Source organism: Anas acuta, chromosome 1 (assembly GCF_963932015.1).
Source record: "Anas acuta chromosome 1, bAnaAcu1.1, whole genome shotgun sequence".
Lineage (NCBI taxonomy): Eukaryota > Metazoa > Chordata > Aves > Anseriformes > Anatidae > Anas > Anas acuta.
Window position 1 is genome coordinate 113,990,919 of NC_088979.1, and position 17,351 is coordinate 114,008,269.

The 17,351-nt window shown below is 40.7% G+C and overlaps 1 long non-coding RNA gene across 5 annotated transcripts in view; it reads right to left on the minus strand.

The window, feature by feature from the left end:
• The window catches only part of LOC137862349 (uncharacterized), a 40,549-nt gene that overhangs the window by 10,420 nt on the left and 12,778 nt on the right, over window positions 1-17,351 (minus strand). For 3 of the 5 annotated variants that reach the window (XR_011100202.1, XR_011100196.1, XR_011100191.1), the window contains exons 1-2: window positions 15,837-15,976; window positions 299-397 (exon numbers count right to left, since the gene is read on the minus strand). This is a non-coding gene — a long non-coding RNA (uncharacterized lncRNA). Of the gene's footprint in view, window positions 1-298; window positions 398-15,836; window positions 15,977-17,351 lie in introns of those variants that run through there. The other 2 variants (XR_011100205.1, XR_011100203.1) reach the window with 1 other exon arrangement.

Below are 17,351 nucleotides of genomic sequence, written 5' to 3' on the forward strand. Positions count from 1 at the left end.
TTTATTGCTCTCACTCAAATGTAAAGAAATTCTTTTCCATCAAAGAGTTTTATCAACCTGTCCCCAAGTGTGTTGTCAGGATCACTGTGACTTTTTTTTCCCATTAAACCTTTATTAGGAACTAACATGGAAACTAACTAATTTCTTGGTCCTACAACAGTCGGTATTTAACAAACCCAGGACCAAGTTCTGTAGTAAGTCTGACCATGATCACTGTGGTGCATAAAGCCACAATTTCTCGAGCATATTACTATTTAAAAATCTCCCAACCTTTAAGCTAAGCTTACGGTTTTGTGACCTGTTGCATGTTCACACGTTGCAGTATCCAGCTGAGCTGATTGGAGTCAAAGCAATGTAAATGTAGCAATCCAAGCACAACCACTTTGGAAAACTGCATCTAAAAAAATCAAAACATAAATAGTTTTTTATCTCTACTCCAAAAGAAGGCTCAATGCAAGTATTGCTATTCACTAAAATCTTACTCTAAAAGTGATTAAATTGACTTAAACACGATGTAGAAGCCTTGGGGTGATGCGACAGACCCCACCTTTGCTGACTCTGGGGATTGTGGTATGGATCTTCAAAGTGAAACACCACAGACGTCTGCACACCATGAAGACCTGAGAATTCTAGCAGACATTTTCCGTGAAATGGTTGTGGATGGAGACATGAAAAACACCCTGATACTGATCAAAACTTCATTGATACACAGTACAAATAACACCTCTGCAGTAACTGAATGAAACCAATACTCCTACAACAACCTCAGGTCAAAATCTGATATGGATTCTAAGCAATAATCAGATGGAGAAAAGAAATATATCCCAATGCTTACTGACTCCTTCACTATATAATTTTCATTGCCATTTAGATCCTGTAAGAAAGAATTTCACTTCACAGATGCAGAATCCTTTCAAGAAAACGATGCTAGAAATTAGAGACCTCAGAAGCACTGACCTAAATAAAAGCTACTCCTTCCCTAAATGTAACTTTTGAGGTTTCCTTCTGATTTAAGGCTGCTTCCCCCTCTCCCCATTCTAATTAGTGCCAAGGAAAAGTGCTGAGCTGCCCAAGAGGAAGGCTGTAGCTTTTCTGCTGAGCCCAGTTGTTCCACTCAATAGCAGTCTTTGGACATCTACTGGTCTGTTTAAGTAGTTGTACTTTGTCTCCATAGAGTTATTGGGACATCAATGCTGTTCTACTGTTTTCTTTTACTTTCAATTGCTAAATCACTTAAAAAAAAAAAAAAAAAAAAAGAAATGATACAATGCCATCCTAAGATGACTGTTCCAAGTGAGCAATTGCTGTAGTTGCCATAGGGATCCTGAACGAATGCAGATGAGGTAGGAGACATCCTGAAGGCTCTATAAGCATTTCTCTTCAGCAGCCCGGTGTGACCAAGAGAAGGGACCCGGCTGCAGCTCCGTATGCCTGCATAGACTGCACTGAAATGGCGCCTGGCCTGTGAGCTGCCTCAGCCAGAGCCTCAGCACCTCCCTCGTTGTGGAAAGTGGAACTTGGGCTCTTAGGTGATTTTGAAAATGTTACCACAAGTTCCCTCGGCGCAATACTTCGAAACAAGCACTTACCGTGAAGGCTAAAACACCACTGATACCTTATTTGTGATAAACACACCAAGGAAAACTGTGGAAGTTACAAATGAATGAGACCTAGTGGTGTACTGCGGGACCTACAGGGTCTAATTAAAATCAACTAATATTTGGAGAAGAATAGCTTCTCCACAGAGGAAGGAGCAGTCAGTTTTATTATATAGAAGGTTTATTATAATGACAGAAGCAAACAGTCATTCCACTGACGAGGGCTGATAAGTGAGCTTTCTCTCAGCACTACTTTGGTTCCAGTAGTATTTAACTTACCGATAACATGGGAATGAAATCGGTCATCCACACAGAAAATGATGGTCATTTTTAGGTTGTCTTTGTGCTTGCAGCTTTTCCAAACAGCACTAATTCTAGGCTCTATTAATTATAGATACAACCCTGTAAATGCAGGGATATAATTGCCATAATGTCATATTTTCCTCAGAACCTAAATGACAATGCCATCCTAAATGACAACCTGCACACCAGCAGACACAAGTTCTGCCTTTGGAGCACCATTTACTCCTAAACCACTCATGGAAAGAAATGGATCTTGTAGCCTAAAGGTCTTCAGGTTTGTGCTTTCCACTGGGAGCTAGAGACAGACTGGTACATTTATGATAAGAAGAATCAAACCTATGCTCAAGTACTTACTCACAGATGTACACAAGGACTGAATTCAGCCCTAAATTCTTTGGTTTTAAATACACAAATAAGTACAGGTTCAGACTGCACTTTTCTTGACACCGACACAGCTTTTAATTATTATGGTAGAGCTAGAGCCTCAGCTATTACAGGCTGATGTATTTCAGTTATCTTCAGACAAATTACAGAGATTTACTCCATATCTCTTAGAACACCAGGCCAGGCTTTCAGAACTAACAGCACAACCTCTTGACACCTGTGGTGGAAGAATAGCCATGCTGGTTGGGAGCAGGTTGCAAATCTAATGGTCTCGTTGGGCAAGGCGGTATGATTCCAAGCACCATGTATTGTAAATATTAACAGTATAAGGTATTTAAAGAACAGACTTCGGAGGATATACCCAGGCTTGAGATAGGCAAATTAATCTGAAATACTGAGATATGTGAATGGGTTTTCATAAGAGCAGATGTAAACATTCCCCAACTGACTGGAATGAAATAAAAGCCAAGGTGGAATTAGAAGACACACAGTTCAGCAAAAAATAAATACACAAACTTTAGCTTGTCTTGGTCAAGCGTGGACTAGATGGCTCAGTAGGTTCTCTGTTCTCACTTGTAAACATGCAGTCTGTCCTTTCTATTCATACCATCTTTTAGTTAAAGCTCAGCATTTTCTTTTAAGAAGACCTCCCCCACCTTTTAGGGTTACTCAGGTATTATTAACATTATGCATTATTGCCATTCTAAGTTGCCTGTCTGATGAAGGTTAATTAATCCCTTTTAAGCCACTCAAGACTTAATTGAAATAAACAAACATTATCATATCCATCTTCCAGCTGAAGAAGATGAATCACAGAAAAGTTAAGTTGTTTCTAAAGTCATAAAACAAGTCAGTAGGCAAATCAGGAATAGCAGCCTTGGACTTCCAGACTCCTACCATAATCATTACATTAGCCTGACTTCCTAGAACCAGTATGTCTGAATGAGATAATTTTATACAAAAGAGTTCTCAATTATGCTCACATTTTAGGCTTGTTTCCACTATTACGGTAGCCAGTAGGAAAAGAGTGTCATTTTCAGTGAAAGGAAAGACAACTGCAAGACAGTGTGGGTGAAATAATTTTCCTAATGGGGTATTTTTTATTTTTTTTAAAATGTTAGCAGGTGTCAGTATTATAAACTTGCAAGAAAGGCCAGGTGCTGTGTTCCGGTATGATCTCACCTTCCTTTGTAAATGAGCATTTAATAAGTCTCTAATTTCCTCGGTCAGGCACACCTCTCCCCGCCTACTCTTCTGGACTATTCAGCCTTACCGTACCCACAGCCGGTGATGACGGCAGGATCGCAGGGGTGATACCTCAGGCGTAATTTTCCTGTCAGGAGGGTCATTTGATCAGCCGTTGCCTTCCTCTGCCACGATGGACCTTCCTCTGCTTTCCAGTACTTGATAGCAGAGCGTATGAAGATGGGAGGAAGAAGGACATGGGGGAAGACTGGTGTTTCAGCACGGGCAGTGATGCATCCCATGCCTGCTGGTTGTGTTATGTGTAGGGACTACAGCACTACAGTTGCTCTAGGGGGGAAGACCTCTGAAATATAGTTGTTTTTGCAAGTGCATCCTACCGCCAGGAAGCAGGCGATGCTGCAGTTTCTTTGGGGACGGTGACTTCTGCAGATTTATGCAGAAACACCTAGCCTCAGGCCGACCCTGTCTCACCCAGGGTCTCCACAAAGTACAGAAACAGGAAGGGCAGCAGCTTTCTGAGCAGTTCTGGACATCCTCCCCAACAGCCTGAGGAACAAAATCATACTGGGGCAGGTCTACCAGGCCTTCCTCCTGCTCCCTCCCTGAGGCCACAGGATAACCATCTGTATACCGCTCTGATAAGTCAGCACCAAGCACCCGGCTTGCACATTGCACACTGTATCTGTCACTCTGTACACAGCCTATGGACACGAGACAGCGGTAGCAGGACCTCACTGATTCTCCTGAGTTCCTAGGCAGCTTTTTGCAGAGCAACTGAACCACCAGTGGTGGGAGAAAGAACCCAATTCAATTTCCACTTGAAATATATCAGTGATGAAAAGGCCTCATGCTAAACTTCTGCAGTGGTACACTTCTCACCCTGCTGGGAGTAGTTTAAATCACACAATTGAATAATCCTTACTATTAGAGCAGATTTAAAATATCTTAATCAATGCAATCACACACACAAAAATGTACGTGTAGCTGTAAACCTCATTAGCACATGACACCATGCTCAATTTCGCATGCAATTACCTGGATAGACCATGTAATTATGCCACATAATTACCCATACATTTTACGAATGAAGTTGCATGTCTGCAGCTCAAGATGATGTAGCCCTTTCATGTCATCCAAAGCCCTCTGACACATTTTCCACCATACATACCTTCTCTTTTTCTAAAAGGAAGGGACAGAAGTTGAAACAAGCTTGCTGGGAGCACAAGAATTATTAAATATTGTGTTTTAGGCAGTGAGTTTTGTTCTAGGACATGAAGAACAATTGATGGAATTTATGGCTGTTAGCCTGTTATTGCTGATACCTAATAAGTCTGTAAATATGCTCTGGGCTGTCTCTGAGGGCAAAAAGTAACAAATAGGAAACGTATAAACAGGAAATAATTGTAGGCCACGTTCTCTGCTGTACCTAAATCAACTTACTGCAGCGAGTAGGAGAAATTACACAGATGTCAGTTATAATTACCAAGTACTCCGTGATAATCTGTTTCAACCTCAGCATAGATTTAGCCATATAGACTTTATCCCAATTTATGATACGGAAAAGCAAGACTGCCTCTAGGGGACAGCTGTGTCACCTCTGGCTGCTGGACTCCTGACGAAATTGTATATACGGTGCACAGGTATGACACTTAAACACAAAAGGCTTGATACGCCACTGCCTCGTATCTCACTTTGCCCTTTAATTGTACTTTTTCAAACAGAAGCGGATATAAAATGCCACAGGTTGATATCTGCAGTACCATGCAGGGAGTGTGAGAGGTCTTAAAACTGACCACTGCTGGGTTTGCTTGGCATTCAAAACATAATAATAACAATAATGATAACGATAATGATAATAATAGTAATAATAGCAAATCAGAGAGAATTATATTGAAACTATATTTCATATGAGATCACTCAAAACATTTTATTCTGGTATTGAGTTTGTCATGTTACTGTTTCATTAATAAAAAGCAGCTTAAAAAATAATTTGGTTAAAGAATTTCTTTTCTAGCAAAAAGTAAAGCAGTTATTCAGTAATTCATTGAAACAATGTCAAATGCACTCTAGGTTTTGCTTGTTCCAAAGCTGTAGGTATGTGCCAAAATAAATTTTGGTGATTACTATGCCAACCATTAGTGCCAGGCCAGCGTTATTTTTAGTAACATAGCCACTGCATTCCTGCAAAATAAGGCCCTTCGCAGTGAGAGCAATCTAAGCCTGAAACACATGGGAAAACAAGCAAGGTAAATGGTTTGGTAAGCCAGATAAATAGCAATAATCCAGAGCCCTAACATAGCCTCTGCAAAATTAGACAGTTTTAATGGGTTTATTTTCCCTGGGAAGTGTGATCAGCCCAGTTGTTCCTCGTGTGAGCGTATCCTAATGCTGGTGGTCTGCTACATCTTGCTCTCTGACTATGGAGAGGGTACTGGGACAGGAATCTGAGAGAAAATTTACAAAGGAAATGGCCAGAGATAGAAATTGCAGTATACAGCGTGGCACTTGATGTCAGGCTAGAACTCTTGACATGTGGCTTAGTGTTCAGCTCTGTGCTCTAGGTAGCCCATTATATATAAAAATGAAGTGCTGTGAAATGCCATCATGAATTTTCTTGAGGGTGAGCTTCCTTTACACAGATGACGCTGGGGGTCTTAACACTAGTGCTGGTGAGGACATCCTCAAAACTATTTGCTGCAACTTTGTAGTGACCTAAAAATCAAAGACAGGCTATTCCGCCACTTTTGGTGGATATCTATTTGCACTTAAATTTGAGAATTCCTGAGCAATTCCACTCTAATTTAGATTATCATTTCACTTTTTTTTTTTTTTTTTTTTTTTTTAAGATTGCTGAGGCTGGTATTTAAAAAAGTTCCTTTAAGTGTTTAATGCTTAAATACTTCAAAAAAGCATACCCAAGGTCCTGCTGTCCATGTAAAAATAAGCATACACAGTATCATAGTGGATAAAGCTTACAATGAAGTCGTCTCTTGTCATTATATTTGTGGCAAAATAATAATACCTATTTTATGCGGTTATTTAAATGTGTAGATCTCAAAGCCCTTGAGGAAAGGGGTTGTAATCATCAACACTAATGATCACTGCTGATGGGGAACCTCAGGAACCAGAAGATAAAGGGATTCAGCGAAGGTTGTCCAGCATACCAAGACCAGAACTGAACCCTGCTCTCCTTGGAGGTAGGCCAGTACCAGCATTCAATCAGAACGTGTGCATGTTGCCCCCCGCACCCATCTTCTCCTCTCATCCCATGTTTAATGTCTTAACTAGTTTCTTTTTTTTTTTTTTTTTTTTTTTTAACAAGTATTTGTTGGAATCACCACTAGATAATGAGACAGAACTCTGAAGGTTATAGCAAACAAAATTGATCATTTGGGTTTACCTGATGTATTCATCACTTAGATTTGTGTAAAAATCTGTGTCCAACTCTCTTATATCAGAGGCAAACAGGTCATACAATCCATTTTATTAATGCATCACTTCACCAGATAGATTTCCTTCCCTCACCTTCCTCCTGGAAGTTGCTCCAAATCCTCTCTGAAGCACCAGAAACAAACTGTCTGTTGACAATTTATTCATAGCTACTTTTTTGACTATCTGTCTTTTGGTTAAACACCCTTATAATTTTTACGTATTTTTGAGTGCATAAACCCCAAAAGCCTACTTTTGCCATACTAAGTAAGCGAAACTATATAATTCATTAACCTAAGGAACACAGAGAAAAGTGAACTTCCTTTTACTTCTCTTATCTGTATCAAAATAATACTTACTAGGCCTAAGTAACATTGAAACTATGTAGTGACTCTTGGCAAATTTTAATTTCATTCAAATTTGTTTCACATTTATAAAAAACGCTCCTGGCTAGGCCTGTTCAAATATTTTTTTGAAAAATATTTGTATTAGAGATATGGATTTTTTTGAAGAAACAGATGTTCAGTTAGAAAACATCCCATCTTTTCACATTTTGTTGTAAAAAGTGTACTTTGGAACCACCTCCTGTTATAATAAAATGGAGCAAATAATATTAAAATTTGACTGACACCTTCCCCGTAACATTCTTCCCCGTAACATTCTCTCCCTAGGAAATTTTGTTTTTGCAGAAAAAATTGATGTTCCTTTGATTTCATGTTGGTTTGTAATGAGTACTCCTTAAGATCTTGAATATTTTTGTGGAAAAAAAAATAAAATCTGTTTCTTTCCAGTTCTACTCCTGATTCTTTCTTCCTTCATTCAAGTGTAAATCTACGATAGTGAATGAAACTACAACTATGTTTAAGCATATGTTTTAGACTGTTAATTATTTTAGTTTTACTAGAAGGCTTTAACCTCTGTTCATTACTGGCAGTCTTACCGTTTATTGTTGGCAGTACTCTTACAAAGTAGAGAGGCGAGGTGGGAGAAGCCCATGCAGAAGTGACTTCACAACAGATCTTCACACAAGACTTAGGACAATGGATAGCACATTAGGTAAGAAGAAAAGAAGGTAGAAGAATGAGAAATGCAAGACCTTGCACTCTTAGACTACCGTAACATTTTTTTGCTAGGTGCCTTGGAAACAGGACCAAGAGCTCTGTCATGCTGGGCATGGACTGCTAGACATCCATGGGGAGACGGCAAAAGGGTGACATGGTAGGAGTTCAGACTTACAATGACTGTCTTCCTCCTCTCTATTATCTTCTCAGGCTGGTGTCCTTCCTCAACCTACCATAACACAAACATGGATCCGTCATTTCTGTCTGCCCTGGGTTTCCCTCTCTATGTCCTCATAATGTTTAAATGCCACGCTTCCCTCTGTGTGCTTGACGGAGGGCTTCTGTGGCTAACCTTGTAATCCTGCTGCCACGAGAGACACTGCCTGAATATTTTCATCACCTTTTTCTCTGAATAGCCTAAGAAAGTGATGATCTCTCTCCTATGACTTTTGTTATATATCCAGTCTATTTAATATGTAGTATTTTCTCCAATAAACTTGCTTTTGAAGGTATTCAATCTTTGTCTACATCTTCGGTGGATTTCTGGCTTTCACTGTCATGTCTTGAGATAGAGTTAACTTCTGCATCAGCTATCTGTAGCCTTACTCTATGGATTTTTTCTGACCAAACCTTATTCAAGTAGATAAATTTATCTTCCTTATTTCTTCTTCCTCTGGACATTTCCTTGGCATTACAATGTCAATGCCTTGGTTTACTTCTTTTATTCCTTCTGCTCGCTAGTAGCATGACTGAGCTGCAAAAGATTCTCCAGGCTTTTGGTACAACTGTCTATTAACCTCATCACTATCAACCAATCACTAGTGGGGTTCTGCAGGGCTCCTTTTTAGGGCCAGTTCTCTTAAAAGGTTTCATATACTATTTGGATGCAGGATCTGAAGGAATACTAAGTACGTTTGTGGACAATGCTAAACTGGGAGAAGCTGTTGACTCTCTTGAGCATAGAGAGGCCTTGCAGAGAGATCTTGACAAATCAGAGGGCCAGGCAACCCCCAACCACTTGAAGTTCAACAAAAGCAAGTGTCGGGTTCTGCACCTGGGATGGGGCAACGCTGGCTATACATACAGACTGGGGGACGAGAGGCTGGAAAGCAGCCCCACAGAAAGGGATCTGGGGGTTCTGCCTGACAGCAAGTTGATTGAACACGAGCCAGCAGCGTGCCCTGGCAGCCAGGAGGGCCAGCCCTACCCTGGGGTGCATCAGGCACTGCACTGCCGGTCGAGGGAAGGGACTGTCCCGCTCTGCTCTGTGCTCGTGTGGCCTCACCTCAAGCACTGTGTGTAATTTTGGGAGCCACAATAAAAGAAGGACATAGAACTATTAGCATCCAAAGGAAGGCTACACAGACAGTGAAGGATCTGGAGGGCAAGATGTACGAGGAGCAGGCAAGGTACCTTGGTTTGCTCAGCCCCGAGCAGAGCAGGCTGAGGGGAGGCCTCATGGTGGCCTGCAGCTCCCTCACGAGGGGAGCGGAGGGGCAGGCGCTGAGCTCTGCTCTCTGGGGACAGCGACAGGACCCGAGGGCATGGCATGGAGCTGGGACAGGGGAGGGTCAGGCTGGGGCTTAGGGAAAGCTTCTGCACCCAGAGGGTGGTTGGGCACTGGGACAGGCTCCCCAGGGCTGTGGCCACAGCACTGAGCCTGGGGGAGTTCAAGCAGTGTTTGGACAAAGCTCTCAGACACATGGGCTGATTTTGGGGTGGTCCTGTGTGAAACCAGGAGTTAGACTTAACGATCCTTGTGGGTCCTTTCCAACTTGGCATATTATATGATTCATCATATTGCTGAGCTATCTTCTCATATTCTTTGAATGCTCTTTGGGCTCCATCATCAACACAGTTTAGATATTGTGAAATATAATACTGAACTTTGATGTCTTTATGTCCACGAGTATAAAAGCTTTGCTCCCCCAAACAGTTATGAAGTTACAGATATAGAAAAAAAAAAGCTGCATTAAGATGTGTCTCTAAGCAAGAAGTTCAGGATTCAGAAGATGGAAAACCATAAGAAAACATGGGTAGCCTTGCCCTCTTGTTCTCGCAAGGCTAGTAATTATTAAAGAACTATTGTAGTTTAGAACAGAAAATCAGCACTCCAGCACAAATTTCTTACATCTAACATAGACACCCAAGCCAGCATCTCTCTGACTATATCTGAGGGTTTTTCATCAGATTCTTAGTAAAAGATGAAAAGAGAGAGCAAAAGAAAATCTTCAATTCAGTGTTTATTATCAGCAGCACTCCTAAGACAAAGAATGAAGAAGGTAAGAAGGAAAGGCATGTCTAAGAAGCAATTGCACCAATAAATAAAAATCAAAAGATACAGTCATTTCCCTCTTAACAATGAAGAATATTTGGGCGTGAAGAATAGTCTGAATACCAATGAAAAGTAAATTCAAAGGAATTAGTGCCTTCACCATACAGTGTTAGGTTACTGGAAAGCTAAGCTGCTGTTTGAGTGAGGCTTTCAATCAAAGGTAGGATTCATCTGATACTATGTAGATATCTGTGGTGTAGGTAGTCTAGAGACTACAGATACCTGCAGATGAACAAGTCACTCCAGGCTCCCTTTGAGTCCATGGAAGGAAAAATAGGCCTGTCTAGGCTGTGATTCATTCCATCTAAAGTAGGTCTAAAATAGGTCATATGAATCACATCCTATAAGTGCTTGTTTCCCTTCACCGACTGTAAAGAGAAACTCGCCTAGATGTAGATATCTATACCTTGTAGGCCTCTGAAGTTACAGGAGATGAATCTCACTTCAGACTGACACTGTTCTGGTACAAGGAAATTCAGACAAATTCTGGGGGGAAGAAAAGCAAAAAAATGTAGGAAAGAGTGGTGGTAGGCCAGGTAACCAAAGACATTATCAAGCTGGTCAGAAATTAGTCAGAAAAAAATATATAAATTCCAAATTATTAGAACTTGTACCATCTGACTGCACAAAGTGAATGCCATGGATATAGTGAAGAGATGGAAGAGCAGAGTTAGTAACAGATGACAAAGCAGGCATCTCCCTGATTTAATCAATGTCTATGTAATCATGTAATCACCTGCACCTGAACCATACCATGGTTTTGGCAATAATTAATCTTTTGGATTTTTTTTTATTTTTTATTTTTTTTTTACAGTTCCAATTCCAGTTGATGTGCACATTAAATGACCCAAAAGTTCACCACTGAATTTGGCCCAGAGCCCACAGAAAGAACCAGGTAATTTATTAGGGAACTGTCCTTCAACTTCCTGTCTCATAGAAAATCTTAGCAGGATTTTGAAAATGTTAAAGCAAATTACCGAATTGCTTTTTAAATGACTTCAGATAACCTGCACAAATGTTATGCAACATACATGTGCAGGGGAGCTTGACTTTGTCTCAAGAGATTTGCTTGTTTTTGCCCAAGAATTAAATGTACTCATAATAGATTTTCTATCAGAAAATAATTAACTCAGTCTTAACTTGCATTACTGTTTCGATTTATGGTTGTGTTTACTATGTGTTCTCTTTTACAAAGCCACTTGCGGAATTTCATATTTCCAGAACAGCATTTTATTGAGACCCATTTGCTCGGAGTACTCTTTTCTTCATGATTTAGCTAATGTTTTAGATCATTTATTTTTATTGACAGTGAGACTAGTCCATTTGGTTGACTTTCTCAAACATTAATCTCTACAACTTTCATTTAGACTGCCAAGGTTTCCTCATTTACACTTGAAATCATCCCATTCACCTCTCTAGGAAAAGGGAGGTTAGACCTCACATTTCTTGCTCTCAAAGAGAAAGAAGAGAAATGGTAACACCATCCCATTGCCCTTGCTTTTCTGATTTACAGCTGTCACTGTGGAGGACTCTGGGAAGACAGGTGTGGGCAGCCACCCTCCATGTTACTTTCCAAAAGTTTCTTTCAAAACATGATGCTGTACCCTTCAATCAAAAAATATTTCTTACTGATCCTCTCTCTTATTCACCGGTGAACTATAGCAGAATTCTACCAGACTTAGTGCTTATCCTAGAGCATTTGTGAATCAAAGATTTCCAGCGGTTAAGTTGAAAAAGACAGCCTTACACAGGAGGTGGAATAGGCAGGCAGTGACACCAACCAGATCAGGCTGCCTGTGATTGTACTCGATGGGGTTTGGTGTCCAGTGGTCCTCTATTCTCTGCTCCCCAGCCTCAAATCTTTGACAAAAACAAACAAACAAACAAACAAAAAAAAAAAACAGAAAATTGTCTCCTTGGGAAGAAGGAAGTGATTTTATCTTCATTTGATAAACCTAGCTAGTTTTGTAAGCTAACATAACATAACCACAAGTTCTTATTGGGCACATACCAATGGGCACAGGACAGTTAATTGAGAGTATCAGAAAGTTCACTTCATCTCATTTTATGACCACTCTGATCACTTCACATAGCCTTCTCCAGGGAAAAGGCTGTAAATCATGACAACTGAATGAAACAGTTGAATTATGAGGTTTTGTCACTAGGAGTTATACTGCCTTCTTTCTAGGATACATTTGTCTCAAGTTAAAAGTTCCTAAAATAATAATTGGTTTTGTATTGTTCTGAGATTTCTATCAAGAGAATAATTTCTTGCAGATAAGGTATCAATTACTTGATGACTTCAGCCCCTTTCGAATCATCAGCTGATAAGCACAATTAGGTGCTGAATCAGAAGGACCCTTAAATACATGATCTAAATCCTACGTACCCGGGCCTGATCCAAACTGGGAAAATAAAAAAATAATCCCAAGGAATCCATAGACACCATTAGAAATAAGATCTCTGTAATCTTGACTAACATTTAGTATGAGGGACTAGATCTCTCCAGTGTTATCTCTTGTGCTTTCCACACTTATTTTCTACTCTGTCTGAGAAGAAAGCACTGGAGATGCAAGGCTAGATGTACATTTGATATAAATTAACATAGTTCCACTGAAGCCAACAGAGGTAAAACGTTCTAAAACTGCTACAGATCTTTTCCCACATCTTTTTTAGAATGGATGTAGTATATTTATTTATATTAAAGTGCAGAGGTCATCTCAGCAGTAATCTCTAAGACACAGGCTTGCTTATCTTTTATGATGAAGGAATTACATTTCTTCTAGCTGAGGTGATAAAAATCTACTATTTCTTGGAAGATGACTTGCTGGAAAGCAGATAAATTGAGCGCACCGTACTCTGTGCTAGGAGTTGAAGAGATATGATTGCTGACCTTGCTAGTGAAGAAGGGCTCTGGTGTTAATGCAGTTAAGCTAAAAAGATTGTGTTGGTGTCATTCAGGGATGGATAGTGTTTTTTTTTTTCCCCCGATTAAAAAAAATAAATACAAGTTCATTACTCTTATTAGGGCCAGGCAAAACACCTTAGTCAAGTACAAGTGAATTGTCACAATATAAGTATATTCTAAAAAATGTATTATTTTCTAGTAGGCCAAGTTCAGCCTTGTCACAAAGCTCTAATCCTGTCCACTGCTTGTTTCTTGTTTCTCTTGAAGCCTGCTAGATGTGGAAAGAAGCAAATAATGTTCCCACCACTTACAAAATACACATGACCAAAACAGAGATGTCCCCCTATTCTTGTGGTGACTGTGGGTGGGTACCAAGTTGTGTGATGCAGCTGTATGGCATACTCCATGGCATACCTCTTTCCGTGTCAGGAAAGCATGGGATCAGAAACATAAGACAAATTTCTGTTCCTTTGATGGATGAGGAAGGTATGGCCTGTTACAATCAAAAGGCTGGACAAAGTTGGTGCAAAGAAGTGCTTTGCAGCCAGTGGCTTACAGACAGCATCGTGATCTACAACTGGGGCTAGAGCAAAGTATAAATTGCCTGCAGCACATCACCTACTCAGCAGCTTTGCTTGTGGCTCAGCCAAGTCACGGTTGTTGGTTTAACCAGTAAATATTCAGCCTCTCTTGAAGAGACTGTTATTCAATTATCAGTTTACAAATAAATAAATATTTATTTTTTTAGGCTCCCTGAGTGCATTTTCTCTTTTTATTGATGTTACTTCACATGACTGAACGCTAGAAATATCTCCCGTTGTAATTATGCAACAGAACATTTATTTGTAGTTTCTGTTTGGGTTTTATGGCCTGGATAACATTTAGTCATAGCGAATGTCTGCCATTTCTATTCATTATTTATTGTTTGTATTTCAACAGGACGGTGTGAGAACTGGACAATTAATGCTTCATACAATTTTGCCAAAAGTGCAGCTGCAGAATGTTGCTGAGGACTTCTCCAAGTCACCACCAGCAGGAGTAAAGCTAAAAATGCCTGCGCGCATGGTGCATGCACTGCTGTGGGCAGAGCAACAAGGCTCAAAAGAGGTGACAGCACCAAAATCTGGGTGGCCATTTGGCTGCTGCCATGTGGCATGAGCCAACAGACAAAACATCACCTGTGTGCTCACAAGGGGGAGGAAGAATGGGTCTAAAACAGTTCAGGACTTCCTATCTAAACCATACTTTGAGAAGCTGAGAGTCAGAAACACCACTTTGCCCTGTGGAACAATTCTATGAGAGAGCCATAGAGAATGGGCTCAGAGAACGCAGTTCAGAAAAAATGGTTTTCCTGGTATGAACCTCTATTATTTGGCACTAAATCTAGGAATAAAACATAGCCCTCTAGGTTCGCAGCTCAGCACGGTGACTAGTCAATGACAGGGTGTCCTGTTTGTTCAGCTTTACAAAATGGCTGCTCTCGCATCACCAGCTCCCAACCCCCTGTGAAGTCGCAAGCCACCTACGATTTTTTTCTGCCCTAGTTTCTTTAAAGAAAAAAAAAAGAAATCACAACACCGCCAACCACTTTTTGCATGGCAGTCTTGGTCGTCTTTCACTACACCGGTCCATCCAGCCTGTTATTTAAGTTCCTACTGAAAAAAAAAAAAAAAAAAGGAAAAACAACAACAAAAAAAACTTTCTTCCACAGTGCCCACACAAAGTGAGTCAATGTTCTTTTCCATTCATCTCAGAGAGACCAGGATTGCATCCAACATGTTTTCTTAAAAAAAAAAAAAATGAAACAGAAAAATAGAGGAAGAAGCACGGGTAAAAACACCAGGACATTCATACAAATCAGCTGAATAGTTGCACGGCTGTGTTTCTACAACCCTTAATCTTCCTCACTCACGCCCTCCCTACTATCAAACATACCATGTGGGCCTAGCTGGTTAACTATTAACTTACTTTGTGCATAACAGAATATTTAAAAATCCTATATAGTAGCAACCTTTTTTGCATGTGATCATACTTTTTTTTTTTTTCCCTCCTTTCCCTGAGACGGATTATCCAGTTAGATAGTTTATATAAGAAGGCCCTCCTTCCACCACTATAAAATTCTAAGTCCTGGGCAATAGCTTCAACTTGACAAAGCTTTGGCTCTTCAATTGTCTCACTACAGGCCCTGGGGACTCTGAGAACAACAGAATTGCTCCATTTCTTTGACACTGATCTTGCTTGCTTCTGGATTGCTCTTAGCATTCACCTTTGCTATCTGTAAGGCTTGTGTACCCATCAGTGCTCAGTGTAACAGTGTGGAACATCAGCCCTGCCTTATCTACCAAGGTTTGGTGCCATTACTGGTTTGAGGCAAAGCCTAATGGATGAGGAGTGACAAACTGCCAGCAGGTTCAAAAGGTAGTATCAGATACCCTTGAGATTTTTTTTTTTCCTTCTGGATTTTTCCCTGGATTTCATTTGGTATTCATATGGAGAGCTTCATTTCCTAGTGCTGAGGTCAGGTTACCCTGCCAGGGGCAGAAAGACCCTGCTGGGGTGCTCAGAAAACAGCCAGTCCCCCAGCTACAGGCTGCCCGATCATCTTCACCCACCTTGCAGCAACGGCTTGGGAGCGTGGTTGTGGCCTTGGGTGCAGCGAGCAGCTTTGGTGCTGGTAGCAGCCTGAAGCAGTAGAGCAACAAGAGCAGAGCTGTGATACACAGACTTCTGCTGCACAAGGAAAAAGCCCCAGTGCTTGCTGAGCTTTTCAGCTGGGCATTACTTATCTGTTAATTTAATGGGTAGGTTTGATTAGCGCTGATTAGTACTGATGAAATAATGCAGTGTCTTCAGATGTGCAGAAGGATTCTCCACACACAGCTTCACCATGCTTTTAAAGTGATTAATGTGTTGGGGCCACGAACTATCTTAGGATGTCGATTTTAATGTTGTGCTGGTAACTAACAAGGTGTGCCAGCGCAGGTGGGTGCACAAGGTAAGGGGCAGAAGCAGCGTGCTATTCCCAGTTTACAGATCAGACATCAGGATGACAAGAGGCCACATCCTCTGCACTTACTCACCCAGGAATCCTGAAGGAAAGCTGCAACCAAACCCTGATCTCTGAAACCAGGCTGAGAGGAGGCTTCTGGCACCTCAGCCGAGCGTGGCCCCACTCTGGAGCCCTGATGGGCAGGGCCTCCCCGCACCACCTGGGGCTGAGACCGGTGAGGCCTCAGGGTGTGGTAGCGGGTCCACCTGCTCATCACCCAGCTCAGCAGCTCTGAAACGTGAGCAGCAAAGCCAAGCAAAACCGGAAATTTATTTTAAGTGTGCAAACAGAATGGTAGGAACCTGTCTCGTTGCGCACGGCATGTTCAAATACAGTGAACGGTGATTTACGTGTAGAGACCTAACAGGAGCACATTTCCCAACAAGGTTTTTCAGAAACCTTGCCTTCAGTTAAATTGTGTAAAACCCAGATCTGAAGCTTTCTGTGGAAAGCCTCTGCAAAGGTAGCACCTCTAGTTTCTGAGTAACTGTGATTCATATTAAATGCTTGGCTTCCCTGATATCAAATAAGATTGTACATTTGATTTCAATGATCAAGACTTCATTCATTGTCTCTAAGGCATCATTCTTGGTTTTGACAGACTTAACTTTCCTGATATTCCAAGAACCATGCAATTGTTGAAGGTTTTCATAATTCAGAATAATACAATGTCAATTGCATTCCAAAACCAAAAAGGAAGTTATAAGTGGAAAAAAAATGATATTGTTAAACACACTCACCAGTTTGTCCCTGTACTAAATAAATCACAACTCTTACATACATTATTAAATTATTAAAAAATAAAATACATTAAATAAGAATTAAAAATGAAAAAGTATTAACTAAATGTGAACCATTCTAGGTCTTCAGCTGCCAGCAATTAAAGCAACTGTATCTGAGTATGGTTAAAGTTATACCAGGGTACCAGACACACATGCAAAAACAGAAGCAGGGCTCCTGAATGCGAAAATGTTTTGTTAACAATTTCTGAAGTAAGAACAGATTTCAGAGATGAGGTGTGTGTGCACTAAAGGAATTAGTGTGACACCATTCTGTAGAATTCACCTTTGCATAGAGG